Source organism: Solanum verrucosum, unplaced genomic scaffold (genome assembly GCF_900185275.1).
Source record: "Solanum verrucosum unplaced genomic scaffold, falcon-dt-bn FXZP01000147.1, whole genome shotgun sequence".
NCBI classification, from domain to species: domain Eukaryota; kingdom Viridiplantae; phylum Streptophyta; class Magnoliopsida; order Solanales; family Solanaceae; genus Solanum; species Solanum verrucosum.
In genome coordinates, this window is record NW_026020343.1 from 1,584,448 (window position 1) to 1,594,573 (window position 10,126).

General features: G+C 39.3%; 1 pseudogene; it reads right to left on the bottom strand.

The window, feature by feature from the left end:
• Window positions 1–621: 621 nt before the first annotated feature.
• Window positions 622–9,845, bottom strand: LOC125837446 (uncharacterized; annotated as a pseudogene).
• Between the last annotated feature and the right edge of the window lie 281 nt (window positions 9,846–10,126).

A 10,126-nucleotide genomic window follows, 5' to 3' on the forward strand; every position in this document is an offset into this window, starting at 1 on the left:
CCAGTGACCTAATTCAATTGTGCATATATTAATATTTATTATTTAATAATTAATTTAATAGTAATATATATTATAATTATAATATAATATATTTCGGTAAATTGAAATACCGAATAATGCAAAAGTCACATATCAAAAACCGAACTGAACAACAACAACAACAACATACCCAGTGAAATCCCACTAGGTGAGGTCTGGGGAGGGTAGAGTGTACGCAGACCTTGCCACCACCTCGTAGAGGTAGAGAGGCTGTTTCTGAGAGACCCTCAGCTCAAGTACATCAAATCCAAGTAAACAGCGAGGAAAACAGTGTATATAAAATCCAATAAGAAGGAAAGTATATAATCAACAAATGAGACAGTAACATCCATAGAATAATGCGATAAGTGAAACGCAGTAAACAACAAAAGGCTATAGGTAGCACAGACAGGAACTTCAAGTGCAAGGCTAGGACTACTACAAACGCTAACAACACATACCCTCTCAAGGGAGGACAACACGCTAGCCCTACTAACCTTCAACCTTAATACGCGACCTCCACTCCTTCCTATCTAGAGTCATGTCTTCGGTAATGCGAAGCTGAGCCAAGTCCTATCTAATCACCTCTCCCCAATACTTCTTAGGCCTACCTCTACCCCTCCGCGTACCATCTACAACTAGCCCCTCACACCTCCTCACTGGGGCGTCTGTGCACCGTCTCTTCACATGTCCAAACCATCTCAATCTCGCTTCCCTCAGCTTGTCCACCACAGAGGCCACTCCCACCTTCTCCCGGATAACTTCATTTCTAATCTTATCACTCCTAGTGTGCCCACACATCCATCTCAACATCCTCATCTCCGCAACATGCATTTTCTGGACATGTGAGTTCTTGACTGGCCAACACTCCGCTCCATACAACAAGGCCGGTCTAACTACCACTCTGTAAAACTTACCTTTAAGTCTAGGTGGAATTTTCTTATCACACAAGACTCTAGAGGCAAGCCTCCATTTCATCCAAGCAACCCCAATGCGATGTGTGACATCATCATCGATGTCGCCACTCCCTTGGATTACAGACCCAAGATACTTAAAACTATCTTTCTTAGGGATGATCTGTGTGGCTAGTCTCACATCCACATCTGCCTCATCCAATGCATCACTGAATTTACACCCCAAATATTCTGTTTTGGTCCTACTCAACCGAACCCTTTGGACTCCAGCGTTTGTCTCCACACCTCCAACCTCGCATTAACTCTGTCCCGCGTCTCATCAATCAGTACTATGTCATCCGCAAATAACATACACCATGGGACCCTCTCCTGAATAGACCGCGTCAACTTGTCCATCACCAAAGCAAATAGAAATGGGCTAAGGACTGATCCTTGGTGCAGCCCCATCTCAACTGGGAAATGTTTCGAGTCACCTCCAACCGTTCTAACCCGAGTCTTGGCTCCACCGTACATGTCCTTTATCGCCCTAATATAAATAATCGGGACACCTTTAGCCTCCAAGAACCTCCATAGGACATTCCTCGGTACTTTGTCATAGGCCTTTTCAAGGTCAATGAACACCATATGTAGGTCTCTCTTCCTTTCTCTATATTTTTCTACCAGTCTTCACATAAAATGAATGGCTTCGGTAGTCGACCGTCCCGGCATGAATCCAAACTGATTCTCAGAAATGGACACCCCTCTTCTCACCCTCATCTCCACCACTCTCTCCCAAATCTTCATAGTATGGCTTAGCAATTTGATACCCCTGTAGTTGTTACAGTTCTGGATATCACCCTTGTTTTTATACAACGGAACCATTGTACTCCACCTCCATTCATCAGGCATCTTTGCTGTCTTAAAAATAACATCAAAAATCAAAATGAAATACCAAAAAATACAAAAAATTATACCGAATACCGAACCAAAAACTGAAATACCGAAACCAAAATACCAAAAAAAATTGGTTCGGTTTGGTATTTCAGTTTTTTGGTATTTATGCCCTGCCCTAGATTTCTCCACCATATCAGCAAATATAGACAACATGCACCTTTGGAAAGTTGTTGGTGCATTGCAGAATCCAAAAGGCATCTGCTTGAAGGCAAACATCCCATAAGGACAAGTGAAGATGGTCTTTTCTTGATCTTCCAATGCTATAGAGATCTGATTGTAACCCGAATAGACATCTAAGAAGTAGTACCACCTTTTCCCGCAAGACGATCAAATATTTGGTTAATGAAGGGCATAAGCAAATGGTCTTTCTCGGTCCATGAATTTAGTTTCCAATAATCCATGCACACTCTCCAATCAGGCACTGGTCTAATTGACACAAGATCATCCTTCTCATTTGGGACTATAATCATGCCTCTCTTTTTGGGACACATTGAACTGGGGCTTACCCATTGGCGATCCGCAATTGGGAAGATCGCACCCACATCCAACCACTTTATGATTTCTTTCTTCAGTACTTCTTGCATGGGAGGGTTTAATCTCTGATGGTTCTATATGCTTGGCTTACACCCCTCAGTTAAATGAATTTTATGAGTACAAACTCCTGGAGAAATTGTCACTATATCTGCAATAGAACAACCCAAAGCTTTAATGTATTTTTTCAAATTGCTGATCAATGAATTCACTTGCCATTTTTCTAAGTCATTTGTAATTATTTCCGGTAATATATTGTCAGCCCCCAATAAGATATACAAAAGAAGTGAATGAAGAGCTTTCAACTTAAATTTTGGAGGTTCTATTATGGATGGCTTGGCTGGTGGGGCTTCTCGATTGGAAACATCAATGTCTAATTTCTTTGGATTAGATGTGAAAGATCCTACACCAACAACCACCTCATCATAGTGACTTATTCTCGTCTTCATCATAACTAAGGAATACCGCAACCAACGATTCTCCACTATAAGCCATTTCACAAATAGTTGTTACGGCTTCATCAATTTGGTCTGTCACTCCCCAAGTCTACACCCTGGACGTGGCCGGCACTCGAGAACCATTGTTGGTCCGCAAGCAAACCTTTGGCCTGATTCAATACTCAGCGGAAGACTTACTCAACAATATATGACCTCAATTTGCAAAGATTAACTCAAATGTCTCAAGATAAATAACTTCGAATATTTAATGTATTCAACTAGCCATAAAAAGGCAGCTCAAGTCTTAAACATTAACAATGTAAATGGAAAGGAGTCCTCAAAATACTATTGTCTAAGAAGCTTCTAATGACTATGATGGAAGTCAGGACAAGACCCACGACATCCTAAAAGGACTAAAAATGAATGTGGAACCTCTGAAAGCAAGGAGGATCACCAAAGTTAATCGGCACTGCAAGTGGTATCAATGGAGCGCATATTGATGACCCTTAATACCTTTATCTGCATCACGAAAAAATGCATGCCAAATGGCATCAGTACATTGAATGTGTGAGCATGCAAGGGAATTCTGTAACATAAACATAAGCTTGAACTGATAAAAAGGAAACCATACTCACCTAAACTTAACTCAACTAAACTCCATAGGAAGGCAACAATAAAAATGCAATGTATGAAAAGCATTTAAACCAGTAGATAGTAACTCAATGTATATGAAAATACAATAATAAATTCTTTACTCTTAATTGGGATATTCTCTAATCGACAACCATCACTATGAGCTATGTGATGATACAACGTCTCACCCATGTTTCCAGAAATGTCCTATACCTTGCCGGAGTATAGGACATCCTCAACTAAGTGGATCCACTAAGTTATGCTTAAAAGCAATAACGAATAATTTAAAAAGTATAATCATTTACCCATGTTGGCATACATTATTAATGAGTATTTTGAGCTGTCTGAACTTATCCCCATATCGGTGCTTAATACTACTCCCAATAATGTATAACTCATGCTCATATGTTTAAAAACATTCATCATTCTCAAACTTAAGATTGTTACTCAAAACATTCTCTTAAAAGAGATAATGCTCAAAAACTCCTTATCTTGTTTTAAATGTAAAACATTTAAACTTAGGAATACTTAGTTCCGTTATATTCATTATGAAAATGTGAACTTAACTCTCGTCATCCTCATACTCAAGTATTCAAGTCTTCAAACAAGTTTTAAAAGATTGTAAAAGACTTCTCAAAACGACTCAAAGGACTCCCTCGAACTTTACTCTTAAGTTTATCTTGAATTTTAAATGTGAATTCAAGAATTATGATTAGGAATATAGGATTTCTCAATGATTAGATGTAGTTTCAATAGTTATAATTAATATGAGAGCGAAGATACGTTTTAAAAGAACTCAAATGGGATGAAAGACGGAAAAGAAATGGGGGCAGGCGACCCTGGCGCATTCCTGGTGCATTCTTGGCGTAGGGTGACAGCCCCTAAACTTTAGAAACTTATTTCTGGCGCACTGCAGGTGCAGCGCGCCAGCCTCCCTAGCGCATATGTGGCGCATCACCCCAGGCCCTGCCCTGAAAACCCTAAGAATTTTTCCTCTTCAATTTTTTGTCCTAATTCAATTAGAATCGATTTATTTCTTCCAAACTTCCTTAGATTCATTAAGCCAACACAAATAAATGAAAATATACTCAAATTTCTTCAAGAAAAACCCTCAAACTTAAAACCCTCACCTCAAGAACTGATTAAACCCCATTAATAAAAAATGAAGAACAAAACCTCAAGAAATCAATACACAAAATCCAATGGACGAATTCAATAAGGAAACTCATGATTAGCGCGAGGGTGAACTGACTCATCACTATGAAACGTTACATACCTCGAAAGAATCAAATTCTTGGCGAAAATCTTCAAAGCTAGCAAGAATCTTGAACATTCTTCTTTCCTCCTCTTGAACTACTCTCAAAAACCATAAGCGTGTTTAGGAATGACTAAAAATAATTTCAATCAGTTTATACCCCTTAAAGATTAACAAAAAGGAGCTAGGCTAGTGGGGGTAAGGAAAAGACCAAAATACCCCTCCTTAAAAGGGATGAATTGCCTTAACTAGACAGGTTGCACTGAAACGGGTATATCTCCTTCATCTGAACTCAAATTTTAATAAACTTGGTGGCGTTAAAAAGAGGACTCAACGATATTTTATTTGATACCATATGGGACACCTTACTCATACAGTACTGAAAGTTATCGTCATTTCAAGTTGACCTAAAACTCACAATTGAAGTGTAACTTGTACCAATCTCAATTTAGCTCTTTCTAATTTAGTTCTTTCTAAATTTAACTTATTTCTAAGACCGAGGTGTTACAATATCTTACCCTTGGGAAAATTCGTCATCGAATGAGACAACTCTTAAATGAATAGGGGTAGGAAAACATCTAACATCCAACTCAAACACCCAACATGCAAATAGAACATAGTTCAACATATCAATGTAAGGAGTTATTGACAAAAGTTATCACCTTGGTCTGGAATTTCTCCAGAATCAAAGAGATATGGGTATCTCTTCTTCATATCATCCTTAGCCTCCCAAGTAGCTTCCTCAACAAACTAATTCCTCCATAAGACCTAGACTGATGCAATCTCCTTGGTCCTTAACTTCCGAACCAGACGATTAATTATCTCAAAGGGTATTTTCTCATAGGATAGGCTATCCTTAATACCAATATTTTCAGTAGGTACAATGAGTGAAGGATCGCTCATACACTTCTTCAATATAGATATGTGGAATACCGAATGAATTGATGCTAACACTCTCTCCAACTCATAATCTACATTTCCAATTCTCTTGGATATCTTGTAAGGACCAATGTATCGGGGACTGAGTTTCCCCTTCTTTCCAAATCTCATAACACCCTTCATTTGTGAAACCTTCAAGTAAACCCAATCATCCACCTCAAACTCTAAGTCTCTTCTCCTAACATCTATATAGGATTTCTGACAACTTTGCGTTATCTTCAACCGTTCTTGAATGATCTTCACTTTCTCTATAGCTTGATAAACCAAGTCTGGTCCTATCAACCCAGCTTCACCAACCTCGAACCATCCAATAAGAGACCTACATCTTCTTAGATAAAGAGCCTCATAGGGAGCCATATGGATATTAGAGTGATAGCTATTATTATAAGCAAAATCTATGAAAGGTAAGTGATCATCCCAATTTCCTTTGAAATCAATCACACAAACCCTGAACATATCTTCTAAAGTCTGACTTGTACGCTCTCCTTGACCATCAGTCTGAGGATGGAAAGCAGTACTCAAATTTACCTTTGAACCCAAACCTTTCTGGAATGACTTCCAAATTATGCGGTGAATTGTGCACCTCTATGTGAAATGATTGAAACAAGAACTCCAAGAAGTCTGAATATCTCTTAGATATATAATCTGGCATAATCTTCTATTGAATAGGTAGTCTTTACCGGCAATAAATGGGTTGATTTAGTCATCCGATCTACAATCACCCAAATCAAATCATATTGCCTGCAAGATCGTGGCAAACCAGTAATGAAATCCATATTGATCATTTCCCACTTCCATTCTAGAATATCTATGTTCTGAGCCACACCAGCAGGCCTTTGGTGATCTACCTTGACTTGTTTGCAATTCAGGCACTTAGTGACAAACTCTGCAATACACCTCTTCATACTACTCCACTAATAGATTTCCCTCAAGTCACGATACATCTTTGTTGAACCGGATGGATTGGATATCTAGAGCTATGAACTTCCTTCATGATCCTCTCTTGGAGTTCATCCACCTTTGGTACACACAATCTACCTTGATACCTCAACACACCATCTCCCCCTTGTTCAAAAGCCATCACTTTTTGCTTATGAACATTTGCCTTCAATTCAAGAAAAATAGGGTCTTGGTTTTGTCTCTCTTTCACTTCAGATACTAATGATGATTCAACCCCATTAATCATCATGTCTCCTCCTGAATTGGAATCCAACAACCAGACTCCCAATCGCGCAAATATGTGCACATCCTTCACTAATTCTTTCTTTCCCTTCTCAACATGAATAGTACTACCCATAGATAACCTGCTCAAAGCATTAGCAACAACATTAGCCTTACCTGGGTGATAGAGAATACTTATGTCATAATCCTTGAGTAACTCCAACCACCTCCTCTACCTGAGATTAAGCTCTTTCTGACTTAAAATATATTGTAGACTCTGGTGATTGGTAAACACATCTACATGAACACCATAGAGATAGTGAAGCCATATTTTCAAAGTGAATACTATAGCAGCCAACTCTAGATCATGAGTAGGGTAATTTTTCTCGTGAACATTAAGTTGTCTAGAGGCATAGGCATTAACCTTACCATTCTTCATCAATACACACCCAAGTCTGACTCTGGACGCATCATAATACACAATGAAGCCTTGTGTACCTTCTGGTAGGGTCAACACATGGGCAGTAGTTAACTTGGTTTTCGATTCCCGAAAGCTTTTCTCACAAGCTTCAAACCATTGAAACTTAATTGTTTTCTGAGTTAACTTGGTCAACAGGGATGAAATTGATTAGAACCCCTCGACAAACCTTCTATAATAACCAGCCAATCCCAAGAAACTTCTTATATCAGTTAGAGATGTAGGTCTGGGCCAGTTTTGTACAACTTCAATCTTTTGAGTTTCAACTCAAATCCCTTCACCAGACATAATGTGGCCTAAGAATGCCAAAGACTCAAGTCAAAACTCACACTTAGAAAATTTGGCATACAACTACTTATCCTTTGGAGTTTGGAGAACTACTCTGGGAAGACTAGCATGAAATTCCTCAAATAAATTAGAATGTCATCAATGAATACGATAACAAACATATCAAGATAAGGCTTAAAAACTTTGTTCATAAGATCCATGACTGTTGAAGGAGTATTAGTCAAGACAAAAGACATTATGAGGAACTCATAATGACCATAACGTGTCCTAAATGCTGTCTATGGAATATCACTCTATCTTACCCTCAACTGATGATAGCCAGATCCGAGGTCTATCTTTGAAAAACAAGTGGCACCCTAAAGTTGATCGAAAATATCATCAATTCTCGGAAGTGGATACTTATTCTTGATAGTGACCTTGTTAAATTGGCGGTAATCAATAAACATCCTAAGAGAACCATTTTTCTTCCTCACAAATAAAATCGGAGCGCCCCAAGGTGAGACACTAGGTCGTATAAAACCCTTATTAAGAAGATCTTTCAATTTCTCTTTTAACTCTTTTAATTCAACTGGAGCCATTCTATATGATGTAATAGAAATAGGTCGACTGTCCGAAAAATTATCTATGCCGAAGTCTATTTCTTTCTCAGGAGGGACTCTGAAAAGATCATCTGGGAAGACCTCTAGAAACTCACTTACAAATGGAACTGATTGAATAGGCGGTGTCTCAACACTAGAGTCATTAACTCGGACTAAGTGATAGATGCACCCATTGAAAACTAACTTTCTAGCCTTAAGGTACAAAATAAAATGACTCTTAGGCACGACTAAACTTCTCCCCCACTCAATAACTGGCTCATTAGGAAACTGAAACTTAACTACTCAAGTTCTACAATCAATTGACACATAACAAGCATGAAGCTAGTCCATTCCTAGAATAACATCAAATTACACTATGTCTAACTCGACTAAGTTAGCCGTGGTGTCCTTCTGATTGACAGAGATTACACAATCACGATAAATACTCTCAGCTAGAATAGATTCACCAACAAGTGTAGAAACACTGAAGGGCTCAAGAAGTCTTTCAGGAAGCATATCAAACTTTATTGAAATATACAGAGACACAAAAGATAGACTCACACCTGGATCAAGTAATGCATATACATCAAGAGTAAAGACTTTGATCATACCAGTGACAACATCAGGTGAATTCTCTTGCTCTTGGCGGCTGGTGATGGCATATAGATTGTTTGCTTCTCCGCTTGTCCCTGAAGTGGCTCCTCTAGGAGCAGCTCTGTCTAGCGGAGCCGCTAAAGAACATTGGGCTCTATTTCCCCCATTACTATTACCCTGCCTATTCTTAGGGCACTCTCTCATAAAGTGACATGTATGACCATACTTGAAGCAACCAATGGAGCCATCACGACAGTTTCTACCACACTTAGCACAAGTTGGAGTCCAATTACCTCCTGGTGCCACAATACCCTGAGATTGAGCATGTCTAGCTCTGAATTTTTGAGAATTTTGGTTCTTGAAATCATCTCTAATTTGGTGCAGTTGCACTAGCGGATGATGGAGTAGGTCCATTTGGCCTTTATTGAAAACATGACAGGTTTGCATTTCTGGTTTTCTACTATCGAGACTCAGCTTAACTTTCTCAATTTGTTGCACATAGATCATTAGTCTGGCTATGTCCATGTCTCCTATCAACATAGCTCTTTTGCCCTCCTTAATTGACAAGCGAGATAACCCGGACACAAACAAGCTCATCCTGCACGTCATGTCGACAACCATCTCCGAAGCATAACGGGACAGTTGAGTGAACTTGAGGCTGTACTCATGCACACTAATGGACTCCTGCTTAAGAGTGAGAAATTATCTTACCTTTACCTCTCTCAGCTCACACGGAAAGAAACGGCCCATGGAGGCCTCTTCGAACACAACCCAACTCACAATTGGTGCCCCTTCAGCTCTACTTTTCTTCGATTGGTTCTACCAGACCCTAGCAACACCCTTCAATTGGTATGCAGCTAACTCCACACACTTATCATCTGCAACATGCATCACCTCAAACACTTTCTGCAACTCTTCCACAAAGTTCTCTGGAGCCTCAGTGACACTTGAACCTGTGAATTCTAGGGTATTCATCCTAAAAAGCTCACGTATTCTGGATGTATCAACCACATCCAACATTAGTGATCTCTCTTTGGGGTTGCACTTCTGGTGCATTGGGAACCCCTTGATCCTAGGGATCAACATTTCTCTTAGAAGAATGACCTCGAACAGCTCTTCGTGGTGGCATGATCTGAAAGATATGCGTAAGCATGAACTAGAAAGAAACTTTTATAAAGTTGAACTCTATCGCACAAAAATAGTATGAAAGAAGTGAGATATTTCCTAGATGTTGTAGCCTCCTGATTATAGATGTGGCACTCTTCACACCGATAATCAGGACTCTACAGACACGACTTCATAGACACCACATGACTCTTGAACTTTGTGATTTGATTCCAAGTTTGTCACTCCCTGAACCTACATCC